Raw genomic sequence first — 15333 nt, 5'->3', positions numbered from 1 at the left:
GTCCGAGACTACACTACTTCTGTGTATGGTTCCTGCTTCTTCCTTGGTGTTACCCTCTTTCTTCAATGCTGTTTCCAGCTCTTTTTCCGCCTCCTGTAATGCTATTACTAATCCTCTTTGTAGTCCCTTGGACTTAGCTATGGCTATCCGCCTCATTACCACTTTGAAGGGTTCCCACAGCGTGCCAGCTGACTCAACACTGCCAGTATTGGTCTCAAAGTAACTCTTTATTTCATCTCTTAAGTCCTCCCTAAACATTGTATCTTTTAGTGCCTCTGCTCTGAGGTGCCACATTGGTATCCTTGCCCTTGGGGGTTGGTATTGCCATATCAGGACCAATGGCGAGTGGTCTGATAAGACCCTTGCTTTATATTCTGCCTGTACTGTTTCTGCCATTAGTTCCTGTGTGACAAACATATAATCTAGCCTGGTATACACGTTTTGTGGGGCCGAGTGATGTGAATACTGTCTGTCCTGCGGGTGATGCACCCTCCATGCGTCTTCAAACCCAAAGCCCGTCACCAAGGTCTGCAAGGCCCTGGCTGCCGGGGAGGGTCTGTCTATTTTGTTATCCGATCTGTCTATTTTTGGGTTTACAGTACAGTTAAAGTCCCCTCCCCAGATCACCGCCCCTCCAAAGTACATGCTCAATTTGGTGTACAGAGTCTTGAAATATGCCGCCGTTTCTTGATTTGGGGCATATGTATTTATGATACTTATTTCTTTATTTTCGACCAGCCCCCTTATTACAAGCATCCTACCATCTACTTCCGCTGTGTACTGTAGTAACTGAAATGGGACATGCAGCGCTACCCAGGTAATCACTCCTCTTGCATAGGCTGAATATGTTGCACCAACAACCGTCCCCTTCCATTTTTTCTTAATCACCTCTAATTTTTCTTTTGTGAGGTGGGTCTCTTGTATCAGAGCTATATCTATTTTCTGTCTGCGCAGGTACATCATTACTTTGTTCCTTTTTAGGTAGCTATTGAGCCCCCTCACATTCTAGGTAATTACTTTAAGATCCCCCATGATTCGATAACTTCCCACTCCCTCCCCTCTCTTCCTTCATTTGGCTTATTAATATATAGATATAGGCCCGGTCCCCAACTAACATTGTCCCACCCAACTTCCCAACTCCCTTCCCAACACCCTTCCCTTCCCCCTCCCAAACTACCCTTAATCCTTAACCCTACAACTTCCCAAACATCCCAACCTCCCTCCTCCCTCCCATGCCCAAACTTAACTCTCAACTCCCTCATGACCTTCCCCCCTCCCAACTGTTGCCCAGCTCCATCCTTGGATGTCAGGCACCCCCGCATCTAGCCCTTTTCTTGGCGCTAGCCTGTACTCATAGCCCTGCAGGGAAATGTCACCCTAGTGGGCCTCTACAATATTACCTACTGGGGATAGGTTGTCTCCATCCTGTGTCTCCTGTATTAACCATCAAGCGCAGCGCACTTGCTGCTCATATCTACTTTGTTACAGTTTATATTCCAGTCCAACATGTCCAAATGCCAAGTGCATCAATTGGTTAATGTTCGCATTTTCCTGCACCCATTACATTCCTATTCGACATCTCTTCTACAATCTCATCTCACCCAACAACATCATGCGTAGCACTGTATCACTTGTCCTGTTCGTCTCGCTCCCGATCATCTCCTTGCTCTGGGCAACCATGGGCGTCCAACCAGTCCGCTGCGTCTTCTGGGGTGTCAAAAAAGTGAGCTTTGCCTTTATATAGGACATTGAGCTTCACAGGGTACAGACGCATGTATTTGTATCTGGCTGTGCGCAGTCTCCTTTTTATCACCATGTAGTTATAGCTCAGTCTCTGCACTCCCATGGTGTAATCTGGGTATGCAGTGATGGTCGCCAATGCCCTTGTTATTGTTCCTCCTTTCCGGAAAAATTCCAAGATCTTTTCCCTGTCTCTGTAGGACAGGAACTTAGCTATAATTACGCGGGGAGGGGCCCCGGGTTGCGGTCTTCTCCTCAGGGCCCTGTGTGCTCATTCAATCGCGAACCCCTGGGAGAGCTTACTCGCTCCTATTTCCTGGATGGTCATGTTCTCCACATAGTCCGTAGGGTCTTGAACTTCCTCTCCCTCCGGTAGGCCAACCACGCGTATGTTATTGCGTCTTGCTCGTCCTTCGGCTTCCTTCTCCCAGTTTTCCAGGTTGGACACTTGCTGTTTCAATATGTGGACCTCCTTGGCATTACTCATGCTGGTGTCCGTATTAATTTTCACGGCGCTTTCTAGACCGCTAGTTCTTTCTGCCAGCGCTCTCACATCCTGTCTCAGTAGGTTGACCTCTATCCCTACTGCATTGATTTTGGTTTCCAGTGCCTCTCTCAGGTCCGCCATCGCTATTCACCACAAGGATTTTAGTTCTGTGATGGCTGCTAGGATCCTATGGCGTCTCTTGGCAAGGTGGCATCTGCGGGTGTAGTGGCCATATCTTGTGCTAGAGTGGTCAGGGACTGTTGCGATTTGGTAAATATGTCCATTGTTGGCTGTTTGCCCTTAGTCTTACCTCCTTTCTGAGCCATTGCACCGTCTTTCCCGGTCCGGGTTGTGGCACTTCGGTGGTATTTAGGTTCTCGTGCTGTCCCTCAGACCTTTCAACGCGGCTGCAGAGCTCCCCACGGCGCTGTCAGCTGTGCACTTCTTTTGCCTGGTGTATCAGTCCACTATGTGGGGACCTGGCAGCTCTCGCCCATTGACCTTTCTTTGTGGTTGGTCTGTGCAGGACCCAGCACCACAAAAATCCAGTGCTGGGAGGGTCTTGTCTCAGCCCTTTCGAGGCATTCCCTCATGCGACTGTTTGCACCTTTCCTTCGTGGACAATATTGGGTGTTGGATATTGTTGTCTCCTCTGGCCCTTATTTCGGGTCGAGGTTTCGTTATGCCAGTATAAGGCGGTACCGGCTTTAGCCTGTTACAGTTTAGCAGGGCCACCTCTGCCCTGTTGTCAATCTATGCGTGCCTATGATGATCCTCTGTCATTTATGCCCAGCCATGGGTACCCATCTCTTCTTCTGTAGGCTTTTCCTCTCCTCCGTCTATTTATTGTGTGGGTTATGCTTCTTGTAGCCTCCACTCTCCACTGCAAGACCTGTTGCTTGCTGTCTCTAATGAGGGATTTTAGCTTCACTGTGCGCAGATTTCATGGTATTGATCACCTCCGGCGTTATGAAGTTGAGTCTTTTCTTCTTATGTGCAATTTGTTCAGCCCATTTCCCTCATTGCATCTGGTCACTTTCTTACCAGGGGAGGGGACACCTCAGTTGCAGCTATGTTTTTTCCTCTTCTGTACAGTTTGCTCAGCGTATTTCCCTCATTGCATTTGATCACTTCCTTACCATGGGAGGGGACATCTTGGTTGCTGCTGTGCTTTTCCTTCTTATGTACAGTTCGTTCAGCGTATTGCCCTCATTGCATCTGGTCACTATCTTACCAGGGGAGGGGGCGCCTTGGCGGGGCTTCACAGCACTTCTTTTTGGGTCAGGCCGCTCCTGCTATTCATACCTTGGGGCTTCGTCCAGCAATCAGGGTAATGACTGTTTCCTTCGATCCGCATTATGCGGCCTGCACCGAATCAGACATAATTTCGTTTAGCATTAATACAGCCGTGGGGGTTTGTGTGCCGCTCGCACGCACGGAACTCTTGCTGCATCACTTGCAGCCATCCATTACCCCCAGGCTTCTCCGGCGTGTCCCAACCTCACTGAGCACCGTCAGGGTCCTGCACGCATGCCTCATCCCCAGTGAGCTGACGCCTCCAGAGTGCCAGGGGCCCCGTCCTCTGCCAGCACCGAAGTTCAACTCACCGCAGCAATGGGCTCACGGGCACCCTCGGGTCGGCCCCACAGGGCGGTCCAGTCGCCCGATGTTCGCTAGTCAGTGTCATCAGCTACAGTCATAATGTGCCAAGGTTGCCTGTTCCGCCGTCTTCGTTGGTACTCGTTTCACTATCGAGTTTAGTTTTGGCAATCCCTTTGTTGTACGGCCGCCGCCATTTTGTATCCAGTTTCAGATGCGCTCACGAAGGGCAACAATGTATAATATCTTCTGTCATTTCCTTACAATCCACGTACAGCTGCGTGCATCGGAGGCTCCAAATGTTCACATAGCATTCATATCGTTTTAATGTCGGTTTCTCCACTGAGAGTGAGTGCGCTGCTTCCAATCAGTATACAGATCCTTGGAGCTCTCACAGAGAGCAGCCTAGTCCATGGCTGCCTAGCCACGCCACCTGACTCTAGCCAAGGTTAAACAGAATTATTGGTGGCCAACCTGACGTAAGGACATTGCTCGATTTGTTCTATCCTGTGGGATATGTGCACAGAATAAATCACAAAAACAGAAACCAGCTGGCCTCCTTCAACCACTGGATATTCCACCAGCTCCCTGGCATACTCTTTCTCTTGATTTTATTACGGACTTACTTCCCTGTCAAGGTTTTAATACCATTCTGGTGGTTGTAGACCTGTTCTCTGAAATGGCACATTTCATTCCATTCAAAGGACTTCCTAACGCTACCGGTCTGGCAAAAGCATTTCTTGAACAGATTATAAAACTGCATGGTTTCCCCTCAGTCCTAATCTCAGATCTTGGAAGCCAATTTATATCCAACTTCTGGAGGAAATGTTGTACCATGGCACAAATCGATGTTCGATTATCCACTAGCCATCACCCCCAAACGGATGGACAAACAGAAAGAACAAACCAGACATAAGAACAGTATCTACATTGCCTGTTGCATCAAGTGGAAGAGAATTGGAAAGACTTGTTATGGATAGCGGAATACGCATACAATAACTCCATACACACCAGCACGGGACAAAGCCAGTTCTACACAATATACGGAACACATCCACGTACCTCTGAACTAGACTCCCCCACGACCTTGGAAATGCAAGTGGTAAAGACCCTACACACAAGCATAACCCAAGCCTTCAAAAGGGCAAATGAACATTTACTGCAAGCCAAAAACAGACAAAAAATATTCTCAGACCGGCATCGAAAGAAAGCTCCCTATTACCAAGTTGGAGACGAAGTCTGGTTGGCATCAAAACATGTGCCCATAAAAGGTACCCAGACCTTTCTTCCAAGATATCTAGGACCCTATACCATCAAATCAGTGATAAATCTGGTAGCCGTCAAGTTAGTCTTACTACCAAGCATGCAAATTCATCCGGTGTTCCATGTGACACTTGTAAAACCTGTACAACCAGGAACCCGACTCTTAACACCACCAAATCCTGTGCTAGTTGATGGAGAGCCTGAATTTGAAGTTAAAATCATCCTGGATTCGAAACGTACCAGATTTAAGCTGTACTATTTAGTGGACTGGAAAAGGTACGCGCCTCAAGACAGAACTTGGGAACCAAGTGAACATATTCACGCACCACGTCTGATTAAGAGAATTCACCTGGATAACCTCACCAAACCCGGACCAGACAGGAAGGATACCATGAGAGGGGCCTTGGGGGGGAATACTGTCATGACCACTGTGACGGGGCACAAGTTGTGCCACAAGCAGGCTCCCAACAGAACCCTGAGGGCCTTAAAACAACTGCAAAAGGGCTCCTGGAGCCAGTACTGGTGCCTTTGGCACCAGGCTCATAGGTAGGAAGGAAGGGCTGTTCAAACTAGGTCCCATTTATGTACATGGGCCACTAAATCTAACATGGAAGCACCCACACAGTCTAGTTCTAAGAACCAAGCCATGCGGTCTAGTGTTTTGGGTGTGGCAGCCTGGAACTACTTTCCCTGGTACTACTTTACCTGGGCTATATAAACCATACCCTGACTGCAGAATATGCATCGTGTTATTCTGCAACTAGCAGCGTGACGCTCCCCGTGTCCAGCTCTTGGTCTTCAGCATCTTCCTGTAATCCTGAAAGAACAAGATTATTCTGTTTTACCTGAGAAAACACCATCCAGCACTCAGCATCTCAACTTGGCTGCAATCTGCGGAAACCGAGAGAAGAAGAAACATCACTCAATGTGGGTACTAGCTTAAGGATGTCCGGCGAACCACTACCACAGCTGCTTTTCCACATTGCGACCTGCAATAACGAAAAAGGGAAAAACAATATTAGAACGCGCACTTCCAAAACATCGAATTCCATCAGTCTTACCTTAATTCCATCGTGCTATGCCACGCTTCCACCCAGAGCACCACAGCAATATCTGCAAAGGAAAAGAGACATATTCAGGTTCATTTTCAATATTAAACAACCGCACAGCGCTGTACTTACCTAACGATTCTGGGAGCCTGTTTTTCATCACGCTCTCATCCACTCGCAGCACCACAGCGGCCTGTGAGGAGAAGAAGAAAACACAGGTTAGCTTTAAAAGACAATAAAGGCGCTGCGTTTTGCGCTTTCTCTTACCTAGAAACGTGCCTCTCCATCCGGCATGCCAGCATCGAGACCTTCGCATCTGAAAAGAAGGAGATAAAGACATTAACGAATTCCCACCATAAACAGAACAAAGACTTACAATTAACAAACCTACATGCCTACCAGCAGATTCAGGGTCACAGCAGGCCTGGGCCCAAGGAAGGTGTACTGCACCAGTGAAGCAACTCGGGCAGCTCACCAACAAACGTCAAGCACCACTGCACAAGAAACGCAGGACGGATAGCTCACCCTACAAATACCTAAGGTGAGAAAAGAACCCAGTGGGAAGGGAATCGGTCAGAGGGAGGTGGGAGATTCATCCATTAGAGACAGTTATCACAAATCCTCCCTTCTGTAATTGCAGATTCATTATTCAGCACTGGGTAACTACGCATCCAGGGTTCCAGATCTCAGAGCCTCCCAGACGCCCCCGAGGATATCAGATGAGCATAACTGTTACACTCACCTGGATTCCACAGGGGCGCCGAATGAAGCTGGACTGCAACGGTCTCCACCAGCGTGACTCGTAGTGAAGTGATGAGCGACTGCACCTGCCCACTTAGTTTCGTCTGTTTGGCACGTAGGAAGATTTTCCTAGAGTGGTAAAAATGGCAGATTAGCTAACCGATAAGAGGAGGTTTACTTCTGCTTTCTACTTCCGTGACCTCCTTGTGTTCTCACCTTATTGTTAAGAAGGATGAGCTCTCCATCCTGCGTCTGTATGCAGGGGTGCGTTGAGACTTGGGTATCCAGTTAACTTCACCGATCCCATAATCCTATGGCAGAGTTCCAGACAACAATGACTCAGAGGTAAGTCTTATGCCAATCCTAAGTAGCATGCAATGCTTTTGAGTTCTGGTTGTCTTACAGTCCACTCCTGTACCATTTCTTTATAGTTTTTTCCCTTGCAGAATTGCCGAAGACAGGTATCTCTTCTCTGAGGGAACAAAGTAAATGCCAAGGTAAGTTTCAGTATTTGCACGAAGCGAAGAATAAATGTCTTAGCATGCGATATTGTTCATTCGTGCGATTAATCAGTTGTCCTCTATTTATTCTAAAGGTGCGGCACTTTCCTGGAGCAAGATAGTGTGATGGTGATTAGCTAAACCACAAATGAATACTGCTTCGGGTAAGTATCTTGCGGCGCAAGGTTGAATGCCTTTTAGCGAGGCTCAGCTCACCTTGTCTTTTCTTTGTTTTTTGCAGATGCGGCTTCTCCGGGCGGCGATCACGTTAGAGTGCCTTGCATGGATGAACGGAGCATCGGTGAGTATCACGCGGCGCTATGCTAATCGTTCTTAAGATGCTTTCTTGTATAGCGCGGGTAATCAGTGTTCCTTTCCCTGCAGGTGTGGAGACTCCCAGATGATTGCAATGGAGAATCTGATAAGGCTCTTGTTCTAATCTGTTCCCTCTTCTTCCCTCGCAGGTTCGGATCGTGAAGAACAGGACAGGCGTGGCTGAAGACTGGACTGGAGCTGCAGGCACAGTGAGCGTTACGCTGCAGGAGTGCAGAATAACACGAAGCAGGTTCTGTTCTCTGGGTGTGGTTTAAATAGCCTCCCAGAAGTAGTTCCCAGGTAAAGTATTCCCTGTACCACACCCAATGAAATAGTCCCTTAAATAAAGTAGTCCCTTCAAACAGCCTCAAGGTGGGCTGTTCATGGTTTCACAACTTGATAACTTGACTTTCCTGAAAAGGCAATATGAGCCTGGCGCCAACGGCGCCAGGACTGAGTCCAGGAAGCCCTTAGACAATCCTTTGGGGTCCCCATGGGTGCCAGTACTCTGGGCAGACTGGTCTGTTCCTGATGTCTGGGGGCAGGCATTGTGACAGTAACAGAGCTAAAGTCTTTAAAGTCAGAAGATAGACCCAACAGGGCAGACTTTAGCAAAGGACAGAGAGAGTGTCCTACTCTGGAAGGCCTCCGACAACAGGCTGATAACCAACTTGATGGGCAAGAAATTGGAAAGCACAGGTTAAGCTGGGAAGATGGCCTCTTTTACAGTGAACTGACTGAGTCTATCCCCGGGGACTGCAAAAGTATTGTATTGCCCTTTGCCAACAGACTCCAGTTCCTACAGTTTGCCTATGAGATACCTTTGGCTGGTCACTTGAGTTTCAAGAAGACAAAAGGAAAGGCTCTCTCTCTACTTCTACTGGCCTAAGATGGGTGCAGAAGTTGACAAATTCTGTAGTAGCTGTCACACTTGCCAAACCTCTGGCAAGAGTGGAGCCAAGAGTGTGGCACCCCTGGTGCCTCTCCCAGTGGTGGGAGTTCCTTTCGAGAGGGTGGGCATTGACATTGTCGGTCCCCTTGACCCTCCCACATCTTCAGGCAACAGGTTTATCCTGGTTATAGTAGACCATGCTACAAGATACCCAGAAGCCATACCTATGAGAACGGTTACAGCTCAGGCTGTGGCTAAGGCTCCACTTGGTATTTTTACCAAAGTAGGGTTTCCTAAGGAAGTGATATCCGACAGGGGATCCAACTTTATGTCCCACTACATGCAAGCCATGTGGAAAAACTGTGGTGTCACTTACAAGTTCTCTACATCCTACCATCCACAGCCAAATGGACTGGTAGAGATGTTTAATCATACTATGAAGAGCATGATAGGTGCTTTGGAAGAACCCCTTAAGAAAAAGTGGGACCTTCTACTGCCATGCCTTCTCTTTGCAAATAAAGATGTCCCTCAGGAGGGAGTTGGTTACAGTCCCTTTGAACTTCTCTATGGCCATCCAGTCAGAGGTCCATTGGCCATGATCAAGGAGGGGTTGGAGCGTGCTCCTTCCCCCAAGCCAGCCAGAGTGACTGACTATGCGATAGGTCTCTGTAGGAGAATGTCACACATGATGGCAGAAGCAAGTGATAACTTGAAGTCAGGTCAGGATCTGGTCAAACATTGGCATGACCAGAAGGCCAGCATGGTGGAGTTTACTGAAGACCAGCTTGTATTAGTTATGGTGCCAACAAGACAGAGGGCCTTGCAGGACAAATGGATAGGAGCCTTCAAGGTTGGCAAACTTGGAGAGGTAAACTATTTGGTGGACTTAGGCAAACCTAAGGAGGCTCCCAGATTCTTTCACACCAACCGTTTAAAGGCTTATGTCTCAAGTAGGAGCATTGCTTCTAGCTTCAGCTCAACCTCAGTGAACCTCTACCTGACCTCCTCAGAGTCCAATCTTTAGATGAACAAATAGAAGGAGTTCATCTCTCTTTTCAACTGACTTCTGAACAACAGGGGGAGTGCAAAGTTCTATTGAATCAGTTTGCCTCCCTGTTTTCACTAACACCAGGCTTGACCCCTTGGGGCCAGCATGATATTCTCACTGGTGACTGTTTACCTGTGAAAAGCAGAGGTTACAGAATGTCAGAACATGTGAGATCCCACACCCAAGGAGAGGTCAACAAGACGCTTGATCTCAGGGTTATAGAGCCATCTACAAGTCCATGGTCTAGTCCAGTGTTTCTAGTACCAAAGGCAGGATCCAAGGAGTTGAGATTCTGTGTGGACTATAGAGCTCTAAATGAAGTCACTAAGACTGATGCCCATCCTTTGCCAAGGACAGAAGAACTGATACCGGTAAGCTTGCCGGTACCATTGTATCTGGACCGGAAAACTCTGAGTTGTGCTCGCGGGTGCCTTTCATTCTGTCAGGTCTGACCTAGTGGAATGAAAGGCACCCGCAAACACAGCTTGCCTGTAGCACCGGCACCGTAATGATTGGTGCCGGTGCTACAGGCATCCCCATTCCCAATGAGCCGTATGGGGCTTAAATGGGAATGGGGATTGCCCATTCATGGGTGCCGGATTTTCTCGCAAGTTTGGAGGTGACTACCTCCAAACTTGTAATAAGGCCCATGAATTAAAACATTACATTAATGAAAGCATTAATGTTCGTGTGCACTGTTGGTGACTTGCATGTATTGGTTTTTTTGATTGCGAGGATAGCTCAGGGGCAACATGCTCGCCTTAGAATCAATACAACATGGAGCAACACAGGTTCGATTCCCGGGTCCGTGCTTAGAAACCTCTGGGTATTACGCGTTTTATAAATAACTCATCATTATTGGTGTTACCTTACAAACACCCTGGCTTTTCAGCCAATTTCTCAGAAAGTTTGCTGTTTAATGAATTAAAACACACACAAATATATATATACATATATATATCTTTCTCCTAGTACCGTGTGTGGTGTACCCCTGCAGCAGCACGTCCGTGCGTACGTGTTGTGCAAGTGTGGTAATCTAGGACTGGCCCAGAGTGTGGAGCGACCCGTGATTTGTTGCTGAGCTAGGGGGAGGCGGCCCCCTCAGCATGGCTCACAGAGGGGGGCCTCAAATGTTGTGCGACGCCACTGCCATCAACAGGAGTCATATTCTGTGTTAAGGATGACCCACATGTTTTTTGGAATATTTCCGGTTGGTTGGCACCTTCTCCATGCTTGAAGGCTCCACCTATCACAGTGGGAAAAGCCTCGGGGGGGGGGATTGACTCTCTGCTGCTCGAGGCCCTATGTGGTATGGTGGAATGCTCACTTCATTTTAGGTACCGTCATTTTTTTTCAAATGTATTGCACTTCTTTCACACGTGCTAAGACTTGCATTGCACAGACTAAACCTGAAAAACGAAACTGGTAAAAAGGATAACTAAACCGAAAAGACACGGACATCCCTGACCGGGGAGAGCAAAGCCCACGGCAGCTGGACGGGTGACATCGGATAGAGAGGAACACAGGCGGCACACACGGAGACTGAGTCAACTAACCCAGACAATCCCACCAACTGTTTCGCCCGCACTGTGATTTAATTACCGACAGGTACCACATTGGTGTGGAATTATCGAGACATTGACAATCCCCCCACTACCTGAGAGGTTGTCATTAGCAGATGCACTGGCCACTAGAATCTAAATGGAGGATAAGGGGAGCCATGAGAGAGCATGCTAGAGGTGGGGGCCAGAGGAGTAAGGAACCTGTAGGCCAGTCAGACCCAGATCAGGACAGAGAGCAACAGGGGAGACTACGCAAGCCGAGCGCTTCAATTCAGGATAGAGATGCAAACTAACCAACCCGACTAATAACTTCCCTTTCTGCATACACCTTTCAAACTCCAAACCAAACACAACGAAAACCTACAGCACAAAAAACCGCACAAACTTCACTACATTGCAACAACAAAACAAACACACATAGCCTTGCACAACAGTACACGACGACTACCGGCCGCAAACACCCCAGGCTCAGCCAAAGGACCCACCGGGCTGAGGCCGCCAACAGCACATCACTGCTCTCTTGCATTTTTCCTGCTTCCTCCCACTAACTCAACCCCCCTCTCCTTTTTCAGAGCCGCCAGAGCGCCAAGGGACCACTACGGTGGTGATAGTGCGCGGTACAAATGTGCTTTAACATTAACATTAACATTGCCTCTCTTAGGTTTTCCGCTGGTGGTGTTTCTTAACGTGGCCAGATTCGGTTCAGAAACTTCTGTGACATTTTAGATAAGTATTCCATTCTTATTTAAAGTATTTGGGTTGATATGATGTGATATGTGTTTACTCAGCCAGTAAATCAGATTTTCAACGAGTGTTCCCTCCAGTTAATTGCCTTTTCAGATATCCCTTGTCCAATGCCTATTCACAGACTTGCCAGATTTTAATGTAATCATTTGTCTAACTATCCATGTGCAATCTCCATGCACTTTTAAAAGCAACTTCGCCTTGCACGATACGACTTCTTAGATACGGCTGCTTGAACAGTTCAAATCACAGGGCCACGTTTTGTGTTTATTTAGGATCTGACACGTATAACATGACAAACACGGCGTCGGTAAGTTTGCCACAATCATCTTATGAAAGTAAAGCAAAACGCATGTGCACCAATGTATGCATTATGTTGAAAGGCAGCTCAGTGGGTTGTGCACCTGTCTTGAAACCCTCAGGTGACAACTTCATAATATTAATAGACTTTTCTTGGGTAATAAATGACACCTATTATTCAAACACCCGGCGACAATTTAGTTTGTGGGGCGGCCACACTATAAAACGTGATATGATATGAGATTTTATTTATAGCGCGCCTATACACAAGTGATTTTTATTTTGGATAATGAGTTGTCCATCTCCAAGGAGTACCTTTTTGATTGACAGAAGATAGCTCGTGCAGACCCCTTCATTGCTCCCATCATCTCTGTCACTAGTCTCAGGAGGATATGTCATTGCTGCCATCATCTCTGTCACTAGTCTCAGGAGGATATGTCATTGCTGCCATCATCTCTGTCACTAGTCTTAGGAGGATATGTCATTGCTGCCATCATCTCTGTCACTAGTCTCAGGAGGATATGTCAGGGGCAACGTGCTTGCCTTGAAAGCAAGACGACATGGAACAGCACAGTTTCGATTCCCGGGTCCTCGCCTAGAATAAATAATCTTATTTAAGATCAATTGTGTGAAGTTATCCAGACTATGATCAAGTAACTCCAATTTTCATTCCATATTCAATTCATATAAATAATTGTACATGTAAAGACAACTGACTTACACAAAAGAGGTTTCATTTTCTGGATCAAAACACATATTCTAGAAGTGTTTTCATAAATATGTAGATGTGTGGCTAGTAAAAAAATGTATTCCTGCCCCAACTTAGGCCGTTTAGCTGTAAATGTGTGTCTGCCATTAGAGTTTAGCACTTCTAATACTGTCAGATTTCTCTACTCTCCCATACGGACTCCATGCACCTTTAGCAAGTGATAAAGCCTGTGCATAGCTCATGATGTCCATCTTCCTCCGTGCTCTACCTTGCTGGTGTGTGCACGCTGTATGCCTGGCCCGCCATTAACGCCCTCAGGGCAACTATCCAATTCACCACCTGACTGACAGAGTGATGAATGCACAGTTGTGGTCCCGCAGTCACTGGCATCGCATGACGCGTGCACTACACCTTTGTTTATGAAGTGCTGTGTCCTTTGAGCGATGGTGTCATGGTGGGAAGCGAGAGCAAGGGCCCTGAGAACCTGGCGCCTCCTTGACATTGACCTTGGGCAAGTCACCCTATCCCACCCTTCTCAGTTTCCAGAACTTGTAACGAGTAATTCCAAGAGCGACGTCCCTGCCCCGCGCGCACCCGTTCAGAATATACACCTATGCGAAGGTGACTTCTGAGAAGTCAGTCAAGCCGGCACATTCGTGTCCAACTTTGACCTAACAGCGGTTACTGTCCTGGGGCCTGTCCTGACCTTAGAATGGATCTGTTTACAAACGCTGGGAGATCAGGTGCCTCGGCCAGTCTCCAGAGAAACACCTCACCTGTTTGCTCTTGTTCCCACCATCCCAGACATGCAACCCTATAAACCTCTCCCTCCTGTCCTAAATCAGCCTGTCAGTCCCAGAGGCTGAGACTAAATCATGAAATGAAAACAGGCCTCATGGCTAGTCCTTGCTAACTTGAATAATTACTAAAGTGTTAAGGGGTGTAGCCATTTTTGGCGTTAACTATCTTAATGTGTTTCTTTTTTCAAGTAACGTGTCACTTAAATTATGTATTTACTGAGCGCACACTAACTCAAGCGAGGCGTCCTTGCATGAGGGCCTGCTGGCACTGACAGCAGATATGCATGGTCCCTCAACTCGCTGCTACTCATGTTATCGAACTGAAAAGGACGAAGGGCTGAGCAGATCTGCAGGCGGTCACACCTGTAACCACGAGGTCAAGCAGAGATCTGTGTAGTGAGGTGTCTCAAGGGAGGGGTTTTTGTCTCGGGAGGATAGCTCAGGGGCAACGTGCTCGCCTTGGAAGCAAAATGACACGGAGCATCACAGGTTCGATTCCTGGGTCTGTGCTTAGAAACCTTGGGGTATTAATTGCGTTATGAATAACTCATCATCATCAAACCTTTGGCTCACCAGATGTTTTGGACTACAGCTCCCATCAGCTACAGCCAGCATGGTCAATCAGAGTCTTGGCCCAAAACATCTGGAAATCCACAGGTTGCGGCCCCCTGCTATAGGAGATAAATTAGTCCAGACACAGGCCCAGTTTATGAAACTCATTCTTACCTTTTTTGATCTTATTTACAAGACAAAATTGCAATATGCTACTAGTGTTCTTAGACTACATACTTCTATATATTCTATGCCACCACAGGCCTGCACTTACACATCTATTGGCAGCTGACTTCTCTCCTAAGCACTTACAGCGGCTCACTCCCTAGCACTTCCCTCTTGATAAACCTAGCACTTACCCCCCACTCCCTCATCCCTTCTCTCTCTGCACTTGCACGATCTGGATGCTCACAAGGCCTAGTAGGTCCGCCTCTATCTTTCATAGTTTGATTTTCATTCCCTTGTCCACCCCTCCCCTGCAGCCCTGTGGGCGCTTTGAAACACAAGTTACTTGATGTATAAGTGCCTTACCAATGCACAATAAATAAATAAATATATGAACACAGCATTTCCGCTGTTCAATCTTCCTTAGACTGCCCTCTGAAGGCTTCAGCGAGTCCTCCTCACACAACCGCTTTAATCCACAATGATAGTTCATTAAACTTTTTAATTAGATCTTCCTTATGTGCTTACCATTACAACCCACACCAGTCAGTCAGCACTTTAACAATACATGTCAAAGTTTCAAGTATAATCTTATTAAAATCAAGGCAGGTCTAACCAACTCTCCATCACTTCTCTTCTCACACAACTCCTAGGTGGGGTGCCTTGGCATTTTATTCCCCCACCGCTCGCACTTTCATAAACAAGTTTATTGGCATAATACGTGAGATAGAATTAACCTCAAAGGCGGGGCTCTCCCATTTTCACCTATCAAATCAGGACAAACAGGCACTGACCTACTGTTTAGATTGTATTCCTACATCTGCAGGAGGCCCTGTGGTGCTTAGGTCCTCATCCTTGCTCATAAAC

This window comes from Ambystoma mexicanum, chromosome 6q (genome assembly GCF_040938575.1).
Source record: "Ambystoma mexicanum isolate Mex_15411 chromosome 6q, UKY_AmexF1_1, whole genome shotgun sequence".
In the NCBI taxonomy this organism is placed as follows: domain Eukaryota; kingdom Metazoa; phylum Chordata; class Amphibia; order Caudata; family Ambystomatidae; genus Ambystoma; species Ambystoma mexicanum.
Note: the sequence above shows the minus strand (reverse complement) of the source record.